Genomic DNA, 12,782 nt, shown 5'->3' with positions numbered 1-12,782 from the left:
ATGCTAATATTCCAATACAAAGACACTAATATCTACCAACTGACCCTAACCTAACCCTAAGGTCCTAACTCACTTAAACCGCCCCTAACCCTAATTTCTGTCACTATTGCATACATGCCTAACCTGCCCTAACCCTAACTCACTTAAACCACCTAACCTAACATAAAACACGACAGGGCTAACAATAGCAAAGCCACAATGACATCAGTATGTCTATTTTGTGTTTTCAGGATTTTGAGTTTCAGGATTTTGGGCTTTCAGGATTTTGAGTTTTCAGGATTCTGAATTTTCAGGCTTTTGGTTTCAGGATTTTGATTTTCAGGCTTATGATGTTTCAGGCTTCTGAATGGGAACTATATATATATATATATATATATATATATATATATATATATATATATATATACACACACACACACACACACACACACACTCACACACACACACACACACACACTGTCATGTGCTGAAAATGCAACTCTTAGTCAGAAAAGTAAATCTCAATAAGGAACACAGGGTATCCTACATATTAACTTTACTGTTTCATTTTATATACAATTTGTTTTATTCTTTCTCAGGCTGACCATCAGCTCACCTTTCATCAGGAGCCACTGGGCAACCATTAAGGAATTTTATGGTTAGGTCTTTATCCCCTGGTGGAAACTGTCAGCAACTGCATCACCTCAGGTATGCTTCCACACATGCATCTACAAGGGTTATCATCACCAGATCAGGCTGCCAAGGTCATGCTCTCAGTCCTGCAGTGACTGCTGTCACACAAGCCTTTGTTTATATGGGAGCAAATTTTAAACCAGTACCACCATTTCCCTGCCCCTCTCCCTGGTTGAGAGAGTTAGCAGAGGTCACTCATTTCCATTCTCCATTGCCCAGGTCTTCCACTGCCGAAGTAAATGGTCAAACTGTATCTGTGTCACAATCAAGGCTTCACCCCTGTATACCACAGAGCAAAGACCATATTTATTCTTGACTTCATGACACAGTCACAACTGAAAATCAAACTAGCTGATAAATGACTCATCAATAATGTTTTGCTAGCTAATGAGGATTCACCTCCCCCCTCAAGGTTGTACCATATTAGATTATGAGTGACCTATATAATTTATAGGGACATTGATATTGACCAGTCTCACTATCATCAAATCAATTTCAAATACTTTCTTTGTAGTAACTACTTCTCAGTCTTAACTGAGTATACAAAACCATTCTAAGTGCACAGTACCACTTACTTATTGAATTCGACATTTAATGCACTCTTTAAAGTACAATGTCAGGTCATTTAAGTGTCCTCATTTGTCTGCAAGATTGTTAGTTGTATAACTTTCCTTTACATGCTTTCTGTTTGTGCTTTCTCCACCAAACCATAGATTTTAAAAATGGAAACATTTTAATCATGTTAAATTCATGTAATGAACATGATTTTAAACAAAAGTGTGTATAAGCAAATGAGAATTTCAGTACTGCCAGGAAGCCAGAGTACTTTCATTCATTTTTGTTTAATATGCTGATGTCAGGAACATTATCTCTTTTGCTGCCAGTGAAACACATCCCAGGCAATTCTAATCCTACAACACATTGAAACAAATACCAAAAAACAGTATTGTCTGCCATCATGCATTAAGCATGCGGTGACCAACTGTCACTGTATTTTTGGTGTTGTGGGAGACTATTTAAGGGATTATAATTAACTATGCCATTTGTTTCAGAAGACACATTACGAAATTTAAGCATGGTTATTTTTTTTATGTTAGCAGCCTTGAAGTAAACCATCAAACTAAGCAGCATAACTACAAAGATGCTGTACACAGTATTTAAAGATGAGGCCAATGGTAGAGGGCAGTGCTTGTTGAAACACTTGCCTGAACATAGGTAGCAACATTGGACATTAAATGCAATAACCCTTTAGCTGAATGCAGTTTCATTCATTGACACAACTTTTGAAACACCATTTACTCAAGCACTGGACTAAACATCAGGCACTACACAACAGATATAGCCCATGCTTCTGTCTTAAAAGAGAACCACACCCACAGACATAGCCAGATTTAGGCACCAGCGAATCACCGCGGTCATTGAGGAACCCTGGTGCTGGGGGACCCCCAACTGCAGCAAGTTATCTTACTGATATTTTGTAGCATGTCTGTCAAGCCAACAAAAACAGTACAGCAATCTTGTCTACTTAGGAGTTAAAAAAGGCTTCACAATCTCATTAAATATTTTACCACTAACACAGTGCCCTTGGCAGAGTTAACTCCTGGTTATGGACATTCTCTCCATTAAAACTAGCATCATAGCCTGCTTAAGGTACCTGCAATACCTGTGGATGTAGGGAACCCCTTTAATCATCCTTGACTGAATGGGGGCCCTACAATAGCTGCTGGTGGCTGTGGAAAAATGAGAACACAATTGTATAAATTTTGATTCTGCTCTTTACCCAAAACACCAGATACTATAACTCTTACTTCTTGGCTCAAGAATTCTGGGTAAAGCCGCAAGTAATAGCAGAATAAAGGCTCAAAATCAAGAACATACTTTAAATATTACTATCATTCACTTGCAAAATGATTCATTCCATTATTTTTTATCAACATGCATTTTTGGATAATAAGAAGAATTGAACTATTTCTGGATTAATTGACTGTAATTTTGAATGATCTACTAGCAAATGAAACTTTATATTAAGGACAGTGCAAAATTATGACGCAAATTCAGGGACAATCTGTGAAATCAGGGACATTGACAAGTATGTATTATTCCTGAATAAGGTAAATAAAAGTGACTTACCCTGATGTTTGACGACTGCTAAACTACAGTCAGTGATCTGGTGTGGCAGTACCAGTGTTGTACAACGTATTACAATTTGATGAAAAAAAGTGCAAAACTAGTATTACCCTGGCTTATGTGTGTCATGTGCATGTTTGTGTTTTGAAGTGCTAAGGGTAAGAAACTGCTATAATTAATTTCACTTTCTAGCACAAGCATCATCAGCACTGCCCTGCTTGTATGTGTATTTCTGTGAGTGAGTGTGTGCATGTGTGTGTGTGTGTGTGTGTGTGGGGGTATTGCAGTGTACTTAAAAGTAACAAGTTGGCCATATTCTTTTACCATCACAAACACAGAACATACACGTGATAGGTGGCCATCTTTTGTGGCTTGGTAGTAAGGGGATATGTGAAAGCAACTATTCATTGCCACTTGGGCTCAGTGAGGAGTACTGCCACCTCACACTGCTTTACACTGGTTGAGTTCTTGGTTACAAGGAGTCTGCATACACTCTCTGTCTGTGTATGTGTCTGTCTAATGCTCTGGTTAACCCCAGCATCTGAAAAGCACGCAGCAGGTAAAAGGTAAAATGTAATTACTCCCTTTTCCTTGAAGGTGACCAGTCAGTGTGTGTGTGTGTGTGTGTGTGTGTGTGTGTGTGTGTGTGTGTGTGTGTGTGTGTCTGTGTGCCTGTGTGCCTGTGTGTGTCTCTGTGTGTGTGTGCATGTGTGTGTCTGTGTGTGTGTGTGTGTGTGTGTGTGTGTGTGTGTGTGTCTGTGTGTGTGTGTGTGTGTGTGTGTGTGTGTGTGTGTGTGTGTGTGAGCTTGTTTACTTGTATGTGTGTGTGCCTGTGTGTAAAATATAATTTATTTTTACCTATGCACACACACAATAAATTGAGACATTACTCTTCTGAGTAGCAGTAAAAAATGCAGTCAAAAAGTAACCATATTTCAAACACAAGAAATAAATATATCACAGAACATTCATACATTTGGATCCTCTAGAAGTCTGGTGACCCCCACACCACAGACTGGAGAAATGGATTTTGACATGGATTTGGTGGTGGCCTCTGTCCTCAACCACACCCATTATAAAACCAGCCCTGCTCAAATGTACATGTACCGAAGGTTGCTATATGTTGTATAGGGTGGGACTGGAGATTGTGTGGTCATTATGTCTTTAATTTTCACCACAGTCAACCTTAGAGTCATGCAAAAGAGAGGTCATTTCAACTTGTGCTTGGGCTGTTAGTGTGGTCACTGTTTCTTTTACTTTTCTAACAGACCTTAGAGGTGTACAAAGAAGGTTATTATATCTTGTGCAGGGGAAGTGTACTGTGTAGGAGCAACAAGGTGGAATACATTACTATAATCATTTTTTTCACTTTCCTCACAGTCATACATCAGGCACATATATAGGTGACTGCCTTTGAGGGTAGGTGTGAGGAGCATACCTTCCAACCTCTCAATGGACGAAATCTGGACAAAGCCAGAAATAATGGAGGGACAAAGGCCCAGAATCAGAAACACAATTATTGGCCAAGAATGCACGCATACAAGGAATTTGACTCCAGTTTCAGTGACTCTCCAAGTATGAATTATATAAATGACATACATACAACTATTAAGAACAAGACAAAAAAGTATATATACATACAAGATGCAAAGTGCAGCTTTACAAGAACTACTGAAATAAACTCTGAAAGAAACAAGTATTAACAATATGTAATCAATACTGCAGAATCCTCTGAGGCTTGGAAAAAAGAATACCCCAACCTAATAAGCTGAGTTAACCGTTTATGAACTTGATGACCTGTGGAACAAAAAACTGTTCTTATATCTGTTTGTTTTGGTGTGTATTAATCTATAATATATGGCTGATGGTAATAGCTGAAAAAGAATACATTTTAAATATTGTTTTTATAAAGTTAAAAAGTTGCTGGAATGATAGATTTTCCATTATTATATATTTTCTGAAGGATATGAAGTCTGAACTCAAATGATTGCCATTATTTAGTGACTGAATTTTCTTTGATTTGCCAGAAAAACACAAATTTTATGAGGAATAGACCACAAATAAGAGGCAAAAATCTGGACATACTGGGAAAATCTGGACAGTTGAGAGGTATGGCTAAGGAGGCAAGTTATGTATGTGCACATGTATGACAGCAATCACTTCAAATACATGACTGTGGCCACTTGAACCTCTGCTTTTATATCAATTTCATACTTGAGGTATGATCAGGGAGTGACTGCATTTTTTTGGTAGAGTTTAGGGAGGCAGCCAAAATTCCCAGACAGGATTTGAGTATCCTCTCAACAACTCTCTTGTTAGATTACTGTGAGCTACTATTTTGTCATCTTTGAACATTATACTTTGGGCACAATTTATGTCTTCCTTGAAAAATAAAAATAAGACTGGAATTCTTTTTTTATTCATAATTTTTGCTCAGACCACTACTGGATTAAAAGGTTGGGAAATGCTTCAAAATACATCCCAGAGCATCTGTAACCCTATGGCTTCTGGAGCCCCATCTTAATTATTTCTAACTGGTTATTACTGTGCTGTTTTGGTCAGGAAAGATGTGATGAAAGGCTGAAAAGGAAACTAAAGCTGCACTGCAGCACCAAATTTCTTTTCTTAATCATAACTTCTGTTCAAGCTACAACTGGATGAAAAGGTTGTGTAAAAACAATGTTAAAATGCACTTCAGCCCATATAGATAGTCATGGGCTGTTTAAGCCAAAGAGTAAGGCAAAATGTGATAAAGGGAAGAAAAAAGTAACGGGTATGGTGACACCACTTCAACTAAAAGTCCAATACCGTACATGAAGTTGTTGTCATTTTTCACTGTTGCAGATAAATTCCAGTAACTGTGAATGTCTCTTTGTGAGATGTGCCAACACAGTGTAGCACACAGGTCTGACCTAATGTAAATGCACTGTAGCTACAAGTCAGTCTATGCATACTGTCGCTAGTCTTGTGTATTCAAATAAGACGATGAAGCTTGGGTGTTCGTTTAAGATGTTTATTTCATACAAGCACATCAGGAAGGATGACTGGAACATAAAACTTATACAAGTTAATTAACTGACTTACTGCTGCAAACATACATGCTTTGACTCTGACTGCTTACATAAAATGGCTCTCTGCTTGTTCGTGCTCAGTACTTATATGGACGTGCCATGAATTACAGTGGCTTTAAAGTTACAACACGCAATATTCTACACATACTACTCTTAAAACTTTGCTGCATGAACTAAAATGTTGCGTAGTAAGGGTGCCACCGATGTGGTGATAGACTAGAAGTGCCTGCTGGGGCCCCCAAAGTGCTAAAACCAGCCCTGCCCACAGACTCAAAAAACATGTTTATTTCATCATGGTTTGGTGTTTCATACATTTTAACATCACTCTGGTACTAGTTATAGGTTTTAAAATATCTTTTTACGTAATTTCTGAGTTTGACCATATAGGGTCTAGCATCCTGAAGTGATCCTGATTGTTTAGTCTGCCTCTAGGTATCCCACAATGCAGTGCTTTTCTGTAAAAAATTACATCACGCTTGCCTCTTTCTTCCTAAAGCTCCTGTAACTGCATTGGTTTTACATGCTGTCTTTCAGTCAGTTTTAAGTAACATTTCATGCCGTTCAATGACTATTTCAAACACAAACAGTGCATATGCCACAGAACAGACTTTTAAAGTGCTTTTTACTGCTGCTTCTTTTTAGAATGGCTAAACCGCAGTCTTTTGTGAAGCCTGAATTGTACTACTTCAACACATCTCCTATCCCCTTCACACCTAACTTCCTTAGCTGTCAAACTGCAAAGGGTAATTTGAGCTGTTACCTTCTCTGATTGACAACTCACAACAGGAGACTTGACTCATATACGGTTTCCTTGTTCTTATGAAGTTCATAAGAAGTGAATGAAAGCTCTAATCTTGTTTTTTTATTTTATTAAAGTTCAATAAATTGTAGTTTTACTGTAGATCTGCCTGAGCCAGCTTTCGTTTGGACTTTGTTTTTACATGGTCTTTGTGTTTCTTTTCCTTGTTCTAGCCTTTACTTTCTGCTAGCATTGCCACCCTGGAGTGTCCGGAAATCAGTAGGGCACTCCGGTTCTTTGGTTCTCACTCTGAGACTCCGGAAATACAAAGAACTTCGTCAGCGCATCTGTACGCTAACAAAAAAAATGACATTGCCATCTTGGTTGATTGGCTGCTTGCTGCATCAAGAGGCTCACGCAGCAAGCAGCCAATCAACACTTAGATTTGCTAGTCAATGCCAGCAAAAGCTTGTGAAAATTAAGGCATAAAAAGCAGTGCTCTCAGCTATGTGTTGCCTTTTTATAAAAGGTGAGGTACTTAAGGTCTGAAATGTCTTTGCTTTCTGCTGGTTCGGATTGTATGGCTGTTCAGGAAATCTTCAGTGGATTGCCTGGTGTGGTCTTCTTGTGGTTGTGTCCTTGTCTGCTGTCTTCTTTTGCTGCTGGAGCCTGGAATTGGAAGGAAGAATTCGGGACACTCGGGATCCCTGCTGGAGCCTGGAAGGGAAGAGCAGTGCTGTGGACCAGGTGGTGTTGTGTTTTTCCCCTGCCTGCTGCTTGCTGTGCCTTTGCACCTCATGTTAACTGCCTGTCCTGTTCTGGCTGAGAGATTGTTTAAGGAGCCCTGTTGCTGCTTTTCTGGAAGTAAGTGGAATTTTAATATGGGTGGATTGAAAGATGTAGATTTTCAAAGCTTATTGTGGCAAGGGGAATGAGATACTACCAGCACAGCTACTAGTGAATTTTGTAAATATTAAACTTATATTAATCCACTAGCTGTGCTGGCACTATCTCATTCATTGATAGTGACAACAAATGATTTGTATAAGATGCTTGTAACTGTATCTAGATGTTCAACATGTTGTGGTGATTATTAACTACAACAATTTCTAGTTTGTAATCACCACAACATCTATCTTTATCTGTAGTTTCTAGGATACTGTTTGCAGACTGAGATATATAGCAAGGGTTGGTTTGGCTGTTTTTACTGCAGTTATTGTAATTTTTTTATTTTTCATGTGGGTGCACTTTGATTTATTATTTTTCATGTGGGTGCACTTTGATGTTACAGTGAATGTATACTGACTATGTGAGTTATATAGGGTTCTTGCTATGATTGTAGAACTATCATTTCTCTAGTTTGTCATCACTGCTATGTTTACCTGATCTGCATTTTCTAGGGTATACCAAGGCTTACTTTGGCTGTTTTTACTGCAATGTTTTAAATCTTTCATGTGGTTTTGTACTTTGTTACAGTGAATATATGATACATGATTTGTATAAGATGCTTGGACTGTAGAACTGTCTTTTCTAGTCTGTCATCACCGTGATGTTTACCTTGACCTGTGTTTTTCTTACAGTGAATATATGATACATGATTTGTATAAGATGCTTGGACTATAGAACTGTCTTTTCTAGTCTGTCATCACCGTGATGTTTACCTTGACCTGTTTTTCTTTCTAGGTATACTGTCTTGGGTATAAAGCAAGGCTTAATGTAGCTGTTTTTCTTTGGGACTGTCAATGTGAAATATTTCATGTGGTTTTGAGCTTGTTACAGTGAATATATACTGGATATTTTCTTATTAAATATGTTTAAATGTTTCGTTGTGGTGTAGATATTTAAGTTTTGAGACTACTTGCATATTTATTTAGTGACACTGTGGGCCATTCTACCTTGGCATTGGTCAAACTACCAATATTTAACATTACTATTGCACAGTAAGACTGAACACACTTTGTTAGGGCCTTAAAGTTGCTGATAAGGAGTAGGTGGCAATGATTACCTTGTAGTCTGGGGAAAAGGGTGGCATAGTTAGTAAACTTGTGCCATCCTTTCCCGTGTGTGTATAAATCAGACCTCAGTGTGTCTCAACTGCTTAAGCAGGGGCCCAAAGCACTGGCTGGACAAATAGGGTGCTGGAGGTCTTCACTTGGCCACTATGCTCAACTCTATAGCTGTGCCAGTGGGAGGAGGTGTTGGGGATCTGGAGTGGAAAAAGGGGGAGAAACCAGCCCCAAGTTGACTGGTCTCTGTGCTGTTAAGAGAAATTGCACTTAATATGGGGTGTTGCATTTTGATTACTGTGGGTTTATGTAATTCGTCTTTATCATGTTGGCCCATACGGTCTATTTTATCATTATGCAAGTTATTGCTGTTGCAGCCAGAGGGTATTATGATTGCTGAGCTACATATTTCATCTTTATCATCATGTCGGTCCTCACTGTCCGGTTTGTCTTTATGCAAGTTATTACGGTTGTACCCAGAGGGTATTATGATTGCTGAGCTACATATTTCATGTTTATCATTGTGTCAGCCCACACTATGTCTTTGTCTTTATGCAAGTTATTACGGTTGTAGCCAGAGGGTATGATTGCTGAGCTACCATGTATTTCATCTTTATCTTGTCAGTCCACAGTATGCCTGAACTTTCTTGCTGTGTTCAGATTCAGCTGGATAACTTTTGCATTGGGTTCTACATAACAGTAGAGGGTCTTAACTTGGTGCATTGCTGTAGTGTCTGACGCATGTGTTTTACACACAGTTGAATGCCTTCTGTGCATATTCTACTGTCACACCAGGTTCATGTGTAACAGCTGCAGAAGGTCCCTCAGACAGGAGTTGCTTCTGACTTTCATTGCTTGACCTTCACTGTTAATTTTTCATGTGGAGTCTCTCATGTTGTTTTTCTTATACCAACTTGGTATTACTAGGGTGTGAAAGTCTGGAGATTCACATGTGAATGTGATCAACTCTGGCTAGTGGCTACTTACTGACACATGCCCTACCAGGCACTGGTGTTGGTCACAAGTGTTTTGATTTTGTATTAATAGCTGTTTCGGTTTATTTTAGTGTTGCTGAGCAAGGATCCTGCATGAATCATGTTCAGGAAAAGGTCAATGGATCATCAAGAAGAGGCTGAAAGTGTGTCTCCTAAGAGATTTTTCTGCAGTTATAATAAGGTGTGGGAGCAAAGCTACTCATGGGTGCGATCTGTTCCAAATGCAGATGCCATGGCAAAGTGAACATCCTGTGGAATAATTTTCACTGTAAAATGGGATGGGGAAAAGGCATTGAAAAGCCATCAGAAGTCAGACAAGCATCAGAAAAGCTTTCAGCTCCAGAGGCAGAACCTTGTAATGACAAAGTTTATTCAGCCACATAGTGCAACCAGAGAAGCTTCAAAAGTGACTGCAGCTGAAGTGACAGCAGTCTATCATGGAGTGAAACATGGTCACTTATATGTATCCATGGACTGTGGAGGTAAGCTGGCACCAACAGTTTTCCCTGATTCTACTTTGGCTTCAAAATTCAGCTGTGGGAAGACAAAATCTGATATTATTGTCATGAATGTACTTGCACCTCATTCAGAGGAGCTCCTTCTGCAGGAACTTGGCAATTCCTATTTCTCAGTGTGATCAAACGCATCCAATAAAGGGAACAGAAAAATGTTCCCTTTGGTTATTCAGTACTTTACTCAAATGGCACAAAACAGAAACTCCTTGATTTCTACGAGGATCATAACGAAAGTTCTGAATGTATCTTTACAAGAATAAAGGACATCCTTGTGCATAAAGGACTCAAAGTACAAAACATTGCTAGCTATGCTGCAGACAATGCCTCAGTCAATTATGGAAAGCACAGGTCTGTTTTTAAAAGTTTGAAATCTGAGGTGCCTCACATCATTGCAACAAACTGTTTATACCACGTAATACATAACTGTGCCAAGCATGCAAGCAAGTCCCTTGCAAGGTTTGATGTGGAGACTCTGGTTTTGAAAGTACATAGTGAGTTTTCAACATCTGCTAAAAAATGGCACCGTTGAAAGACTTATATTATTTCCTAGACCAGGACTTTAAGGAAATCATGAAGCATGTTGTAACAAGGTGGCTGTCTTTGTTTCCACCTGTGGCGAGGCTGGTAGAATGCTGGCCTGCTATTAAAAGTTATTTTATTAGTCAAGGGCTTGAGGACTGTCACCCCCTTATCTGGAAATTTGTGGAGGCCGATGAGGATGGCATCAGTGGGGATAGCTCAGAAGCAGTGTGCTACATACATTTCATGCTCTACATCTGGTAGGTATTCCACAAGTCTATAGCAAAACCTGAAAGTAACACTCTCTCTGCTCCCGAGTTGTACACAGTGATGAAAAGTCTTAAAGATGAGTTGCAGAGAAGGCTAGATGACCAGTTCTTTGATGCTAAAGTTTCATCTGCCTTACAGCACTTTACTCCAGCTGTCGCACAACAGGTCTATAGGACCTTCTGTGATTTTTACAGTAAAGCACTTTGTTACCTACAGAAGTGGTTTGACTATGTTAATAGTCCCTTTAAAGCTATGCAGGTCCTCAGCCTCCAACATCCTGTAACTTGGCCAGAACTGCATAGTTGCAGACCTCTTCAAATTGGATGTGGACGTTGAAGCACTTTACTCAGACTACCGCACTTTAACTGCTGCATTGTCAGCCCTGTTACAGATGACAGAGGCATCTGTAAGTGATCGCTGGTTGACTTTTTTTAGTAAAACTCCCAGACTGCAAGCCACTTTACAGACTGGTGCAGTTTGCCCTTTCAATCCCCCCAGGAATAGGTTTGTTGAAAGGGTTTTTTCACTTATGGGGAATGCGTGGACTGATATAAGAAATAGAATGCTTGTGTCTCTTGTGAAGCCAGAGTTGCAGGTCAAGCTAAACTTTAACATGAGTTGTTCGCAATTTTATTCATTTGTGAAAAATAACCAGCCATTACTTGAGGCTGCTAGATCAAATGCCAAATATAGCTTCAAGTATAAGCAATGATTTCTAGCAAAACTGTGAAGACACTTTAAACAGTTGCTTTTCTTCTTCATCCAGTGCTGTCATTTTTGATGTACTGTTGTGTGTGGTGAACCCTTAATGTACTGCTTTGAATGAACTGGTGTTTTTAATATCTAAGTAATTGTATTTCCATTTTAGTACTACCTACATGTGATATTAGACTTGTGCGTAGTCTTCCCATGCTTGTGTGTGATGTACTGTTGTATGTAGTGAACCCTTGAATGAAGTATTGCTAAATAGAGTTTTTTTTTAATTTACTTTTGACTCATTGCACATTTTTCTACTTAGTGGTAACTGTATGTGATATTAAAGACTTGTGCTGAAGGGTGCTAGAGTACAGGGGCATGGCTATTAAAGGGAATGGGTGTGGCTTGATTGTGCATGGGGCGGGGCTTGCTTGTCAGGAAATGGCACAATAGAAAGGTGGCAACCCTACTTTCTGCATGGGTAGAGGAAGGACCAGGGAGCTGTGACATTGCAGCATGGGTGGGTTTTTAGGATGGTCCTGGTAATGTTAGTTTGGGGGGGAATTGGCCAGAAAACTACCAGTATTCATTGGCCTTGATGACGTCAATGAATTGGAGACTGCAGCAGGCTTTTCCAGGGCAGGACAAATGTTTTTTGAAAATGAAACCACCATAGTATAGTAAGCTACTGGTCTAGTAGAGAGACACAGTGGATTTAAAATATTTTAAATGCTGAATTTTTGTTTATTCATAACAGGGACTGTAAATGGGGAGAAGAAGGACAGAAAAGTTGCGCATTTCATAACAAAATCCCATCGTTGTCCTTTAAGTGATCTGCAACACACTGCACTGCAGCTGCTTCCTAATTATATATCTGGGATGATTTTGTATTTGTTAAACTACAAAGTCATACAAGAAAAGCAGCATCCTGTGTAACTTGGATAATTCTGCATATGTTAAACTCCAACAAAGTGTCCTACAAAGTCACAAATGTAAAGATCATCATGTAAACATATGTCTGAATATACAATAAATCACTGGGCACTAATATGTATGCAGTCCTGTTCACGACCATTCTCAGTGATGCCTCATTAACAATGTTAGATCACCAGTGTGCTGCAGATACCTTCATACCCACCTATTATTCCCAGTGCAAATGACTAACAGCTATG

General features: G+C 39.2%; 1 protein-coding gene across 5 annotated transcripts in view; it reads right to left on the bottom strand.

Moving 5' to 3' along the window:
- STXBP5L (syntaxin binding protein 5L) overlaps positions 1–12,782 on the bottom strand; it is a 4,174,867-nt gene that overhangs the window by 893,009 nt on the left and 3,269,076 nt on the right. The window lies entirely within an intron of this gene.

This window comes from Protopterus annectens, chromosome 5.part0 (assembly GCF_019279795.1).
Source record: "Protopterus annectens isolate FY-2018-M chromosome 5.part0, PAN1.0, whole genome shotgun sequence".
Lineage (NCBI taxonomy): Eukaryota > Metazoa > Chordata > Ceratodontiformes > Protopteridae > Protopterus > Protopterus annectens.
Note: the sequence above shows the minus strand (reverse complement) of the source record. Positions and strands in the feature narration are given on the sequence as shown.